The sequence below is a fragment of the Zingiber officinale genome, chromosome 9B (assembly GCF_018446385.1).
Source record: "Zingiber officinale cultivar Zhangliang chromosome 9B, Zo_v1.1, whole genome shotgun sequence".
NCBI lineage: Eukaryota > Viridiplantae > Streptophyta > Magnoliopsida > Zingiberales > Zingiberaceae > Zingiber > Zingiber officinale.
The window spans coordinates 100,894,993-100,908,752 of record NC_056003.1 but is presented as its reverse complement, the minus strand read 5'-3'; positions in this window follow the sequence as shown (position 1 = coordinate 100,908,752).

Here is a 13,760-nt window from a genome sequence, read left to right as displayed (position 1 = left end):
GTTTTAGAAAATAAGGAAATTTTAATAAAAACTTCCTTAATTCCTTTTCCATGAAAAATAAAAAATAATTTAATTAAAAATAATTTTCTTTTCTTAATATCAATGGTGGGCCACCTACAATCCCTAAATCAAGGAAAGTTTTAATTAAAACAAGAATTAAAACTTCCTAATTTTTTTCCGAAAATTTATAAAAATTTCTCCAATAATTTTTATCCCATCATGATTGGTTAAAAAGGAAATTTTATAAATTAAAATCTTTCTTTTAAACATGTGGATAATTTCCAAAAAGGAAAGTTATCACTAAAAATTAAAATCTCCTTTCAATCTACAAATAAGGAAAGATATTAAATCTTTCTTAATCTTTTGTAGAAACTAATAAAAGAGAATTTTTAATTTTTAAACTTTCTTTGAAATCATGAACATGATTAAAAGGAAAGTTTTTACCAAAATTAAAATCAACATTTTAATCTACAAATAAGGAAAGAGATTTAGCTCTTCTCTTAATCTTTTGTAGAATCTTATAAAAGGAAAGATTTAAATTTTTAAACTCTCTTTTAAATCATGTTATCCACATAAAAAAAAATTAAAATTAAAATTCCTTTTTATTTTAATAGGGTCGGCCACCTAAGCTTGAGTTCAAGCTAGGGCCGGCCACATGAATTCACCCATGAACCAAGCCATGGCCGGCTCTAGCTTGGTCTCCAAGCTAGCTTGGCCGGCCCCTATAGGATGGGTAAGAAGGTGGATATATGTGGGTATAGTACTCTATAATTAAGAGACTACGATAGGGACCGAGAGGAGAAATTGGTTTTGGTCTCCCGATAAAATTAAGCATCTCGTGTTCGCCCCGAACACACAACTTAATTTTATCAATAATAATTCATTACACTAGAGAACTATTATTGAACTACCGCACCGATCCCAAATTACATTTTGGGCTCCTTCTTATTATGAGTTGTTAGTGCTCCCTGTGTTTAAGATGTCGAATATCCACTAATTAAGTGAGTTACTGACAACTCATTTAATTAATATCTTAGTCCAAGAGTAGTACCACTCAACCTTATCGTCATGTTGGACTAAGTCCACCTGCAGGGTTTAACATGACAATCCTTATGAGCTCCTCTTGGGGACATTTTCAACCTAGATTACTAGGACACAGTTTCCTTCTATAATCAACAACACACACTATAAGTGATATCATTTCCCAACTTATCAGGCTTATTGATTTATCGAACTAAATCTCACCCGTTGATAAATTAAAGAAATAAATATCAAATATATGTGCTTGTTATTATATTAGGATTAAGAGCACACACTTCCATAATAACTGAGGTCTTTGTTCCTTTATAAAATCAGTATAAAAGAAACGACCTCTAATGGTCCTACTCAATACACTCTAAGTGTACTAGTGTAATTATATAGTTAAGATAAACTAATACCTAATTACACTACGACCTTCCAATGGTTTGTTCCTTTCCATCTTGGTCGTGAGCTACTATTTATAATTTATAAGGTACTAATAACATGATCCTCTGTGTGTGACACCACACACCATGTTATCTACAATATAAATTAATTGAACAACTACATTTATCATAAATGTAGACATTTGACCAATGTGATTCTTATTTCTAGATAAATGTTTATACCAAAAGTTAGGCTTTTAGTATACATCCTAACACCTTTATCCTCGCATGCAACAGATTGGCAGTCTCACCTTCCTGCATTTTGACATTAAACAATTTATTTAAAAAAAATCTCTCTTTGTTACCTTGGTGTCGTTGGTTCCCTCGTGCAGTTCTATTAGCTTGTCCCAAAGTTCCTTTACGTTTTCGTGTGGGCCGACGCGATTTAGCTTTTCTTTTTTAGTCCGTACTGAATTGTGTTGAGAGCTTTGAAGTCGATCTACGCCTTTTTCTTCATTTCTGGATTCTAATGTTCCGGGACCATTGGGATTCCGGCGTTATCGATTGGAACCTTGTAACCTCTGGTGATGCTGAACCACTGGTCGAAGTCGGTCTTCAGATAAACTTCCATCCGCTTCTTCCAGTACGGGAAGTCATCACTATTGAATAGGGGAGGGCGGACGGTGATGTACCCTTCAAGTTGTGCCATTTGGCAGCTGTAGAAGAAAAACTAAAATGGGGTACCAACACTTGGTCTTGGATTAGCAGTGTTTGAGATATATTTAAAATGATTCAAATGGAATGCAAAAAATCTAAAAATGATTCCCTCGGCATGATTGGTGGTTGTATCAATTCAAAGCATAACCTGCTCTGATACCACTTGTTTGATCGATTACACACATGAGAGGGGGGTGAATCACGTGGTTTTCAAAAATTCTCTTTTTGTAATTTTGAAATCACGAGTATGTGTAGCGGAAAATAAAAAGAAAACAGTAAAAGAAAACACAGGCGGTTTTACTTAGTTCGGAGCCTTCGGCGACACCTACTCCAAGACCCAAGTCCCGTGGATCTATCGACGGGTAATTCACTAAAAACCTCTTCCGGTACCTCCAAAAGAGGGAATCGAATACAAAGAAATTTAGAACAAGTGCAACACCCTGCACTTTTACTTTTGCAGTAATTAGATACAAAAAAATATTACCGACACTTAGAGATTAATGTTGAAGTGCTCGTGTCGATGTCGATCTGCCAGGCACGATCGAAACTCCTTGGAGCAGTTGTTGGATGCAGCAGATGCGCAGCAAAGTAGTAGCAGGAGTCTGGAGCAGTCGGAACCTCAAAAGAATGCGTAGTAGGTCGTATGGTAGTTGTTGTTGGTTGCTTGGTCGAGTCTGCCTTATATAGGCTGTGGAAGGCGTTTCCAATGAGGCAAGTTTGATCCCAAATAGCCCGGCCCTTATTCGTTGCGATGCCAAAATTTTATCCTGTGGAAGGCGCCTTCCATAGAATGGAAGGCATCATCTATGAGCAGTATGAAGGTGCCTTCACTGCTCGAAGGCATCATCTGACACTGTTCATCTGAAAGTAATTTTTTTCCCTGCAAAACAATGTTAGTCTAAAAATACCCTGCAAAATAAGTATTATGACAATTTAATAATAATGCAGAATAGTAATTAGTTCCTGTCCTCTCAGGACCAGGAACTAGTCTAGGTTTCAGCTTAGGAATCGTAAATGGACCTAAACTGGATCGACGCCAACTGTCCCTTCAATTGGGACGCGTCCTCACTTGGTCACTCTCCTCCAGTGACTTACTTTAACTTACCAGTTTGCCAGACATCCGGTCAACCCGTCAACTTGTCTGGACTTCGTGCCAGTTATTCGGTCGACCCGTTGACTTAGTTGGATTTCGTACTAGCTATCTGGTCGGCCCGTCGACCTAGCTGGATTTCTTATCAGCTATCCGGTCGGCCCGTCGACCTAGTTGAATTTCGTACTAGCTATCCGGTCGGCCTGTCGACCTAGTTGGATTTCCTGTATACTCAATCAAGTGGTTAGATCACGACAGAACCTAATTTAACTTACTTATCATTCATTAAAATCCGGATTAGACCGTTAGTACGAACCACACCAACACACTCTATTGAAACTAGCCAAAGTTCTCATAATTTGATTAATGAAATTGTTACCAATCATCAGGAAATGTTCAAAGCTAACACTTTATCTGCAGTCTCCCTTAGCAGTGACAAAGATAAAAATAAAAAATTGAAATCTAGTTACTCTGCCAATCCATGGAAAGAGCAGGGTAAACTTCACTTTGCAAGGACTAGACTAGATCTAGTCCTGAGCTAACAGAAACATCTTTGGATTTATCTCGTGCAAGACGTGGTAGAGCAATGGAAACAGTGAAAATACAAAGCCAAGCAAAGTTCAATTCTAATATCAGAAAGAAAGACATGGGATCTGAAATGAGAGGCAGTTACAATTCCAAGTCTTTTGATGATTCTGCATCAAAGCAGCTGATTCCATCACAAAAATGTTTACAATCTTTCATATAGCCATCAGGCTGATTGTGGATTTTCTAAGATGGGGGTTGAACTTGCTTCTGTATCAGAGGCCTTGGAGATGCAGCAGGAAGAACAAGACTTGGTCTTGCCTCCATTTCCCTTTCCCATTACATCAATGTTGCCACATTGAGTTCAAATGTGGGCACTGTCGATTCTTCTAATGATGGTTCTGCAGTAGCGGAGCTCAAGGCAAATGAAGTTGGTCACAGTAATTGGCAGGAAGAAAAGGTTGTACTCTCCAGAGGGTCTAATCCTGGTCACAGTGTTTCTCCTGACTACAAGCAACAAAAACTAAAGGGCAGTTTCACCTCGAGTCCGACAGCAAGAGGCATCAATTCAGGTTCAAATATATGGGAATGTGATAGAGTAGGTAGAGAAGATGGGAGTTTGACTAGAGAAGAAACCAATGGCTCATTTCAATCCAAAACAACTAAAGTTGATGATATTCAATCTAATTCCTGGACTGCAAACCCTAGGATTTTCCCTCTGTCACGGTCAGCTTCTTCTAGAAGAAGTTATAGAGGCAAATCTATATTAGAAAATCATAAAGGCAAGCTAACTGCAAATACCTCAAGGTTTGCCAGGGAACAATGGGGTAGAAAATCAAGTTCTCCATCAGTATCACCATCTCCTCGTAGAAAAGACAGCAGTAGATTGCAGTTTGAGGGTTCCTATGACATTGGTTTAGTCAAGGTAAATAATGATGTCTCAAATTTTATACCCTCAACTGTAGGAAATGATATGCCTCAAACAATCACAGAATCATCATCTTTAGTCGCACCAGATGCAAGAGCTAGAACCTACTAGGCTAGGAATCTGAGCAAAATCTGTCAGATCCATTGATCCCTTTTGCACCAGTTCTTATTGACACTTCCCAGTAGAGGGCCTTGGATTATTCCAAGTTCTTTCCTACATTTGTTGCTACCGGTCCACCAGTTCCATACATGGTATTTCCCTTTGGTAGTTTCACTTCCAACTCTGAAAAATAGATGAACACGCAGGGCAATTGGATAGGGAAGAAGTGACGGATCAATTTCAAGAAAGTTCTGAACACCAACCACATCTATTTATTGGACAACCTTGAGCAGTTTGAGGCTGTAGTGAGTCCAACTGTTTCAATGAATTTTGGTTGAGTTCTCCAAGGAATCTACTTCACATTCTAAACATTGATCTGAATGGCCATGAGCAAAATCTAGTATATGGATGGTTCTGTCAAAATCCTTGTTATGGAACTGTATTCTACTCTTCGCCTTATGCAGGGCCAGAAATTTATCATCCTAGTCATTATCCATGGGATGGTCCTGGAAGATCTCTTTCTATTAATCTGAACTATGTACAAGTTATGGGATATAGTTCTCGACAAATGCCTGTTATGTCACTCCAGTTTGGTCTTGGTGCGGCCTCTGTTACCTTCTAGCATAATGTAGATGAAGCTCTGAGGTCTCGTGTTGGTACTAGAACTTACCTGCCAAATCTTGTAAGATTTCATAACATTTTGATATTAAGAAAATATGTAAGTGTGTTAGAAACTTTTATAGTTTTATATTTTTCCTTAGATTATAATAGATGTTTTATTTGAGTTGTTTTAGATCTTGTATTTTTTTTATCCGATTTTTGTGCTAACAGTTGATTTTTTTTGCTTATATTTTGCATCTTATCTATGTATTGCATTAGTTTGTAATTGTTATTGTCAAGAATTATAAAGCATGAAAATTTTAATATACCATTGGAGGAGATTTATATCTGTTCGTCTACCCTACTAATTTATAGTTGGTTACTTAGCTTGTTAACTCTTGTAATTCAAAAAGAAGTTTCTAATTTGCTTTAAATGAAGAATAAGCTTGTAAAATTTTGTCTTTCACATTTTTCTTTCTTTTTTGATGAATTCTAAAATTTGTTCACTTTATTTCATTTTCCTAGTCATAGATAATGGGGCACTTTAGGCTGAACGGTATTTTTGCCCGTTAACTCTTTCTCAATATGATGTTTTTAGTTAGCTACAAATTTTTAGTTTGAAAGTCTATTGATACTTGAATCTAAAGATAAGCATAGAGCAACTTATTAGTCTAATTTACTTTACATAGAAGTTATTCTTTCTATATGCATCAGTTCCATACAGGGTCGTCTCAACCATTCTTGAGACCCTAGACAAAAAAAACTAATTTAATATTTTTTTAAATAAATATTATTAGAAACATTTAATTTTATTAGTTATAGCAAAAGGTGAAATTTGTCACCCTAGAAGCCCAACACGACCGACCCTACGACTATCTGTGAGGAGGTAAATCGGGAAGCTACAGTTGACCACTATGGGGAGAGCATTTTTCTTGACTTTGTCGACATTCGACACCTTGTCCATTGTAACAATATCTATCTCGTATTAGTCAACTTAACCATGTCCCGGGGGTGACATTTAATTCTGTTAGTAAGATTTAAAAAGATATTTTCATATATTGTCAATGATTATTTATACAATTAGGAGCAGTGACCAACTATGCCATGTAGCAATAACTTTATCTTATGTCAAACCTCACTTTTTTTATTATTAGTCAAATTTAAAAAATAAAAAATATTTTATGTTATCTAATTTATAAATAGTAATAAATTATTGTAATACTATTCATATACATTTTAATTACAATTTTTTTTAAAAAAAATATCAATCATTATTAACTTCGGGGAATGAAAGTCTCGACACAACAGTAAAATTATTGTGTAACCTAAAGGAAATAGATTCGAGTACTAGATATAGTCACTACATATAATAGATTCTTCCTCGGAATCCCTCATTACGGGAGTTTCGTGAACTAAACTGTCTTTTTATCAATTTTAACTTTGATAAATTATTAATAAAATTTATTTATTCAAAAATGCTTAGCTAGAAAATATTGATGGTGAATTATTAACAAAAAAGTGAAAGAAAAATAAAATTTAAGAAAGAAATAATACTACATTATTGAATATATTTTTGACTTTCAAAAATATTTTTATCAAAAATATATATATATATCAATTAAGTGTAACCAATAAATATTTTTAATTTATTAACAAAATTTAATTTTGATTAATAAATTAAATTTTTATCATTAAAAAAATTTAAAATTACTAATTAAATTTTAATTAAAAAAAATAAAAATAAATTACCAACTAAATCTAGTTTTAATAGTAAAAAATTAAAATTATCAATTAAATCTAACACGAGTAAAAAAAACAAAAATTATCTAAATTTAATCTATAAAAAATTTAAAATTTTTGACCAAATATAGTTTAGCTAGTAAAAAATTAAAATTATCGATAAAAATAAATCTCGACTAAAATTTATTTTAACTATAATTTTAAATATTTAATATCCATACTCATATGTTTTTAAATTAATATTTATATTTAATTTATATATATATATATATATATATATATATATATATATATATATATATATATATATATATATATATATATATAATTTATGGCCGCAATATAATAGGGGCATAGGCCTTGTGGTCTATGCCTTGAGCCGGTCCTGGTTCCATATGTACCTTTAGCCATTTTAATGCATTATCATTTGCGAGAAAGTTTTGATAGATAATACCTGGTTAACCAAGCTTGCTCTTTGCACCAGAAAACCTTGTACACTTGGACTTTTGATGCCCTCCATAGCCTCCTTTGCATTTTCTTTTGTTTTGTGGGCATTGGTTGATTTATCAGCTATTTCCCAATTAATGCTTTCTGAAAGTTAGGTATCTTCTATGATATGAAAAATATATTTGTGTTTTGTTCCAAAAAGGGATAAGGGAAGTTTGATAAATAATAAAACTGTATTTTGTACTTCTATCATATGACATGTAAAAGAATTTCTTTGTCATTGTACACAGTTTCTTTTAGAGATCAGCAATGTAGTTCGAGGAATCAATGGAGCCGGAACTATGATTGAAATGATACTGGGGACAGACCAAGGGCTTTTGATCTCAGTCATGGCCGCAACTAATCTGATAGAGCAAGTGCCCGGACTGGCCGACTTCCTGCAGCTAGAAATCATGAGAATAAAAGGTGGGAGTAATACAAGCATGAGCCTCTTGCCCACAGAGGTCATGATGCACATTTGTATCTACAAATTTGTCGGGTAATCTAGATAACACCCATGGCAGGCACCCGCAATTTGCTTCCCGTTCAAATAGTGTTCTTCCAGCTGCTGACCAACTTATGTTTGATTCTTGAGGGTTGTGCGTATACATAGTGGCAAGGAAGCCCATAAGTTAAGAGTTACAGAAGGTGAACGTTATGATCACAAGCACGATTCACATCACAGAGTTTCTTCTCAGTTTTCTCAAGATCAACCTTCTTCACCTAAACTAGAAATGTCGTTCTCATTCTATTTGTAGTTGTTTTCCTAAATTTTCTGTGTACATATTCGTGTTGTAGCTCATTTTTGAAGGTGGGAAAAAAAAATTGAGAATACAATTTAGAGGCAAATAAAAACATCCCTGAGAGAATGTTGTCTTTCCTGGCCAATCCCAATGCCATTGTTCACTTTAAAACCTTTACCCTTCTTTTTGATTGACAGTACCTTTAGCAACAATTGAACTGATAAATGTTACTTTGAAAGCACATACTAGTGGATGGATGCAATGTCTAGACCAAATTTCTGTCAGATATCATGTATGATCAATCTCCTGTTTCATAGTGTAACATCCTAGAGTTCATTTGTTTCCTTTACAGGATGCTACATTCAAATCTGTAGCTGTCTTAGCTTGTTATCCTCTGTTTGCAGTCATCTTGAGGATAGGGTTTTGTTATTTGCTGTAGAATGAGATTGATACAGATTTGTCAGGTATAGTTCATTCTAGATCAGTACATTGAGAGGATAAGTTATGCCCTCATGTTTTTTTTCTTGTATTTAGCAACTATTGGAAATGTGATAACTATTTTTTCAATATTTCACTAATCCAAATCTACTCGCTACAGTTTGCACTACAGAGTCATAACTTACAAAATGGCAAGTCACTTTGTTCAGTCTGGATTTCTCCTTTAGTTCTTTAAGTAGACAAATGATCAGAATCTCGAAGAATTCTTGGCAATCTTCTTTTGATTCTCATCTTTGCAGTCCGAAGAACATATGATGAATAACTAAAATAACAAAGGAAAAAACAGTACATGTTATTTAACAGATAGAAGAACCACACCGTTCACTAAACAAACAAATGCTGTCAACATAATTCGTATAAATCAGAATCATTTGCATGTCATTTCAATCTAAATAGATGGAATATATGTAGATTAGCTTCTTATAAGTGATACTTGGGAAAACCCATACATATCAAAGAAGGCCACATTCATTGAAGGAAGTGACAAGAACTAACCTCATGCAGTTTAGCTTGAGATTTTCTAGATATTACAGAAAATCATAGGTTTAGGTCTAAATTTTGAAAATCCGACAGAAAAGTAAATCATATGATATGAATGAGAAACAATCTCCTATCTCTATCAATTGAGACATTATGTAGACTATTAAAAAAAGCTTAATCACCAATTGAAGGTCTAACTCAATAGATATAAAAAAAAAAAACGTGAACTCATTTAAGATTCGAGCACGACACATGTAATGTACAGAAGAAACTCCCCGCCGATCCTGAATGAAGTGGTGATGGGCTCAACTAAGGTGGCTCTTCAAGTCTGCCCAAGGCATTTGAAAGGGAGGTAAATCATAGTGATCGAATGATGTCCCTTTAGATGAGAGGGATTTTATTTCCCAAGGAATTGTTCTTCCGGAGATTCGATCTATGCTCTTTTATGGCAATCTACCACTCGAATACAAACTCAGTTATGCCTATGGGAGCTAACAAAGGAAATTTCATGCTAGTTCTATATATAGGATCACTATTCTACCTGACCTTCCTCATATAAAAGACCACTGCACTAAAACAAAATGTCACCCATAATTTACCTGTCTATATTTTATCATGGGATCAATAATACTGAACCATTTAGAGTGAGCAATATCACCTTTTTTTTTTTCAACTATTCTAATAAAGAAGTTAATAAATAAACCATTATCAAAGAAGTGAGATAATTTGAAAAAAAAATTTACCATTGTACTTTGCTCCATTTTGCATGACCACTCTAAACTTTCAAAATCATCATTTTATAATTTCAATTTATTGTTGAAATATCCTAGTTGTTAATGTGTTATCTTTAGGCAGTGTTTTAAATGGTGGCAGAGGCGGCAACCTAAAAGGGAGGCGAACATCAACTACACTGTCTTTGCTTGAGACAATGCTTTAGGCAATAACCCACCTCCATCTACCATCGTTGTGCCTAGAATTGCTACTGCAGCCACTGTTTCGCCACAGCGCAGCATTGCCTGGGCTCGACAACGAATCCAAACGCGGCGCGCAAGCATGGACGTGTCGTCTCTGACGCGTTACCCGAGCCCAGCAACGAACCCTTAGACTCGTCTGGATGCATCAGCCGAGATTGACAATGCACCCGGTGATGCGTCCAAACATGTGTGAGTTCGGACGCGTCGCCTGAGCTTGACGAGAGGCCAAACAACACGTCCGGACGCGTCATGCGAGCTTGGACCCTTCGCCCAAGCCGAGTGACGAGCCTGAATGCATCACCCAAGCCTAACGAAGGGCACTGGACACATCATCCGAACCCGACGAGTCCAATCGTATCTCCTAAGCCCAGCGACAAGACCGAACACATCACCCAAACCCAAGGACACATCCGAATGCGTCACACAGCCTAGGCGGCGCCTAGTCTCGACGATGCGTCAAACTCGTCACTTAACTATTTGTACACGAATAAGTTAGATTTAATTAAATAACATCATGTTACTAATTAAAATTAACTTTTAACTATGATTGGAATAATTTAAATAGATTTAATTAAAATCTAAGAAAATTATTCTATTAATTTAATATGTACATATATATTAAAAATTATTTTATTTTTTATTTTTAAATATTTAGATTAAATATTTTATTTTTAATTAATATAATAAAGAATAATAATTATTTATAATATTAAGTATAAAAAATAGTAAAAAATCCAACCAACTAGGCAGCCGAGAAGTGGAAAAACCTTGTAAACCTTTGTAAACGAGTATAAATTCTCTATAGGTGTAATGAAAGAATAAGAAAAGTTTTACAATTCATAGCAGAAGCCTTTTGTAAGGCCTTTTTGTCGGTTACAAAGGTGTTGGAATATGGATAACAATTTCGCCCACTATTGAAGACTAGAAAGGTGGCCCTTCAGCTTCACCCGTTGTCATTTTCGTAAACAGCTTTGATCCGCATTTACTCAACCACAAACTTCTTCAGAAGTTTCATGCCCTCAGCTTCGTTTCCTCTAAGGATCTGATGAAGTCTTGGATTCTTTGTTTCAGCTCTGTGTTGAGTATTAGCATGTCTTGAGTGAGATGGGAACGGTTGAATGGATCAGTCTGGACAAAGACGATATTTTAGTTTTTTCATCATCAGACATGAGAAAGAAAATGATTAATGATAGGAAAACTATACATTACCACTCAGCTAGTGCCTTTGGATAACTGGCCGGTCTACTTATATTCTTGATAAAGGTAAAATGACAGGATCTCTCATCAGTTATACTAAACAAAAGTAATAATGTCTGTCAGCATCACAAGGAGAAAATTAATAAACTATTCATTGCATAATCATGAATTTATCACGTGTTGCTTTACTAGATTATGATTTTTTTTTTCAAGGACTCGAGGAGGTTATACCTATATCAGATCAAGGAATCCATTTGATATCTCTTCAAGCATAGCTTCAACATTCAATGCTTTAAAAGATGCTGATTTGGCTTTGAGACCAAGCTGAAAAAACTTCTGAATTACTTTACCATCTTCACCAATCTCGAAAGATGGATGGTCATACAATAAGAATGTATCTTCTATGCACAATTGTCTTCCATAGGCGAGAATGCCTTGTGAATCACTCGTCCATCAATGATTTAAACTGTTTCAATTCTTATAAGTTATTGTAAATTCTGGTGATTTTACTGTCATCAGGAAATATTAGTATTGGATTAATTAATTATTTTCTCTTTTTCAGGTTGAAAGGGTAGCTACCATGCTAATTCACTTTCTCTTGCAACATGTTGATCTTCAACGGCGATTTCGTAATATAAAATATCCTAAAAAAATACGAATTTAGAACAAAACAATTGTGAAAATAAATTAGTGCAATGTTCATTTGACTTTTCGTATTATCTTAAATTACATTTTTATTTAATGTCTATGAATGTGCTATGAAAGATTGCCCAGATTTATATTTATATTGCAAGAGGTGATAAAAAGAATGTGTTTCCTGCTGCGGGATGGATGGACATACAATGAGATATCTCCTATGCACGATTGTCTTGCATGGATAAGGATGTCTTGTGAATCAACCTTTTCTATCATGATTTATACAGTGTTAAATTTTCTGAAGTTTTATAAATAAAATAGTGTTTACGTCTGCAGTTGATATTCTATCGAAAATTGGTGAACATGGTATGGTGATCCAGGAGTTTGTTTAGCTTAAAGCCAAATAAGCAACTTCTGAAGCATTGAATACTGAGGCTATTCTTAACAAGTTACCAGATGAATTTCTTAACCCGATTCAGGCTTGAATCGAGACAAGAAATTTATCTAATATCTCTCCAAAAATAGCCTTAACATTCAATGCTTCAGAAGTTGTTGATTTGGTTTTGAGACCAAACTGAACAAACTCTTGGATCACTTTACCATCTTCGCCAATATTCGAGGAAATATCAACGGTAGATGTAAACAACTGTTTCATTTATAAAATTTCAAAAAATTTAACACTACATAAATCATGATAAAAAAGGCTGATTCCCAAGGCATCCTTATCTATGCAAGACAATCGTGCATAGGAAATACCTCTCATTATATGTTCATCCATCCTTCAAGATTGCAACAAGAAATACATTCTCTTTGCCACCTCTTGCAATATGAATATAAACCTCGGCAATCATTCACAGCAAATTCACAGGCATTAAACAACAATGTAATTTAAGATCATACGAAAAGTCAAATGGCCATTGCATTAACTTGTTTCACAATTGTCTGATTCTAAATTCGTATTTTTCTGGATCTTTTATATTACAAAACCTCTGTTAAAGATCAGCAAGTTGCAAGAGAAAGTGAATTAGCATACTAACTACCCTTTCAACTTGAAAAAGATGAAAGAATTAATTAATCCAACAGTAATATTTCCTGGTGATAGAAAAGTCACCCGAATTAACAATAACTTGAAAGAATTGAAATAGTTTAAAGATCTTTAGTTTCAACTTTTGAAATTGCTGGAACTTTGTCTTGAATAATCCAAAGCTATAACTCAAACTACAATAATCCCTTTTGAGGATGTAATATAAAATATATTAGTTATAAATTTATATTGGTTTCTCTAAGAAGGACAAAGTTAATATTCTAAGAAAACAAAGCATGGAATGCAAGGACGGGCAAAGATGAGACAACATTCTTCCCATGTACAATTGTTGAATGCAGATTTTGTACTTAATTGAATAAATATTGAAATATCTAGAATAGATGTATCACCATTACTGAAAGCAATAAGTGTTATGTTAATAAAACATTAATCAATAAAGATCAAATTAATTAAATGCATGTTAACACCATTATTAAAATAAAGTAATCAAATCAAATTAATTAACTAATTCAACAAATAGAAAAAAAAAACTATATTGAACCCTGTTCTTTCTCTTGTCCACGGCATAACCACAGACTTCCCGAACCCTTTTCCCC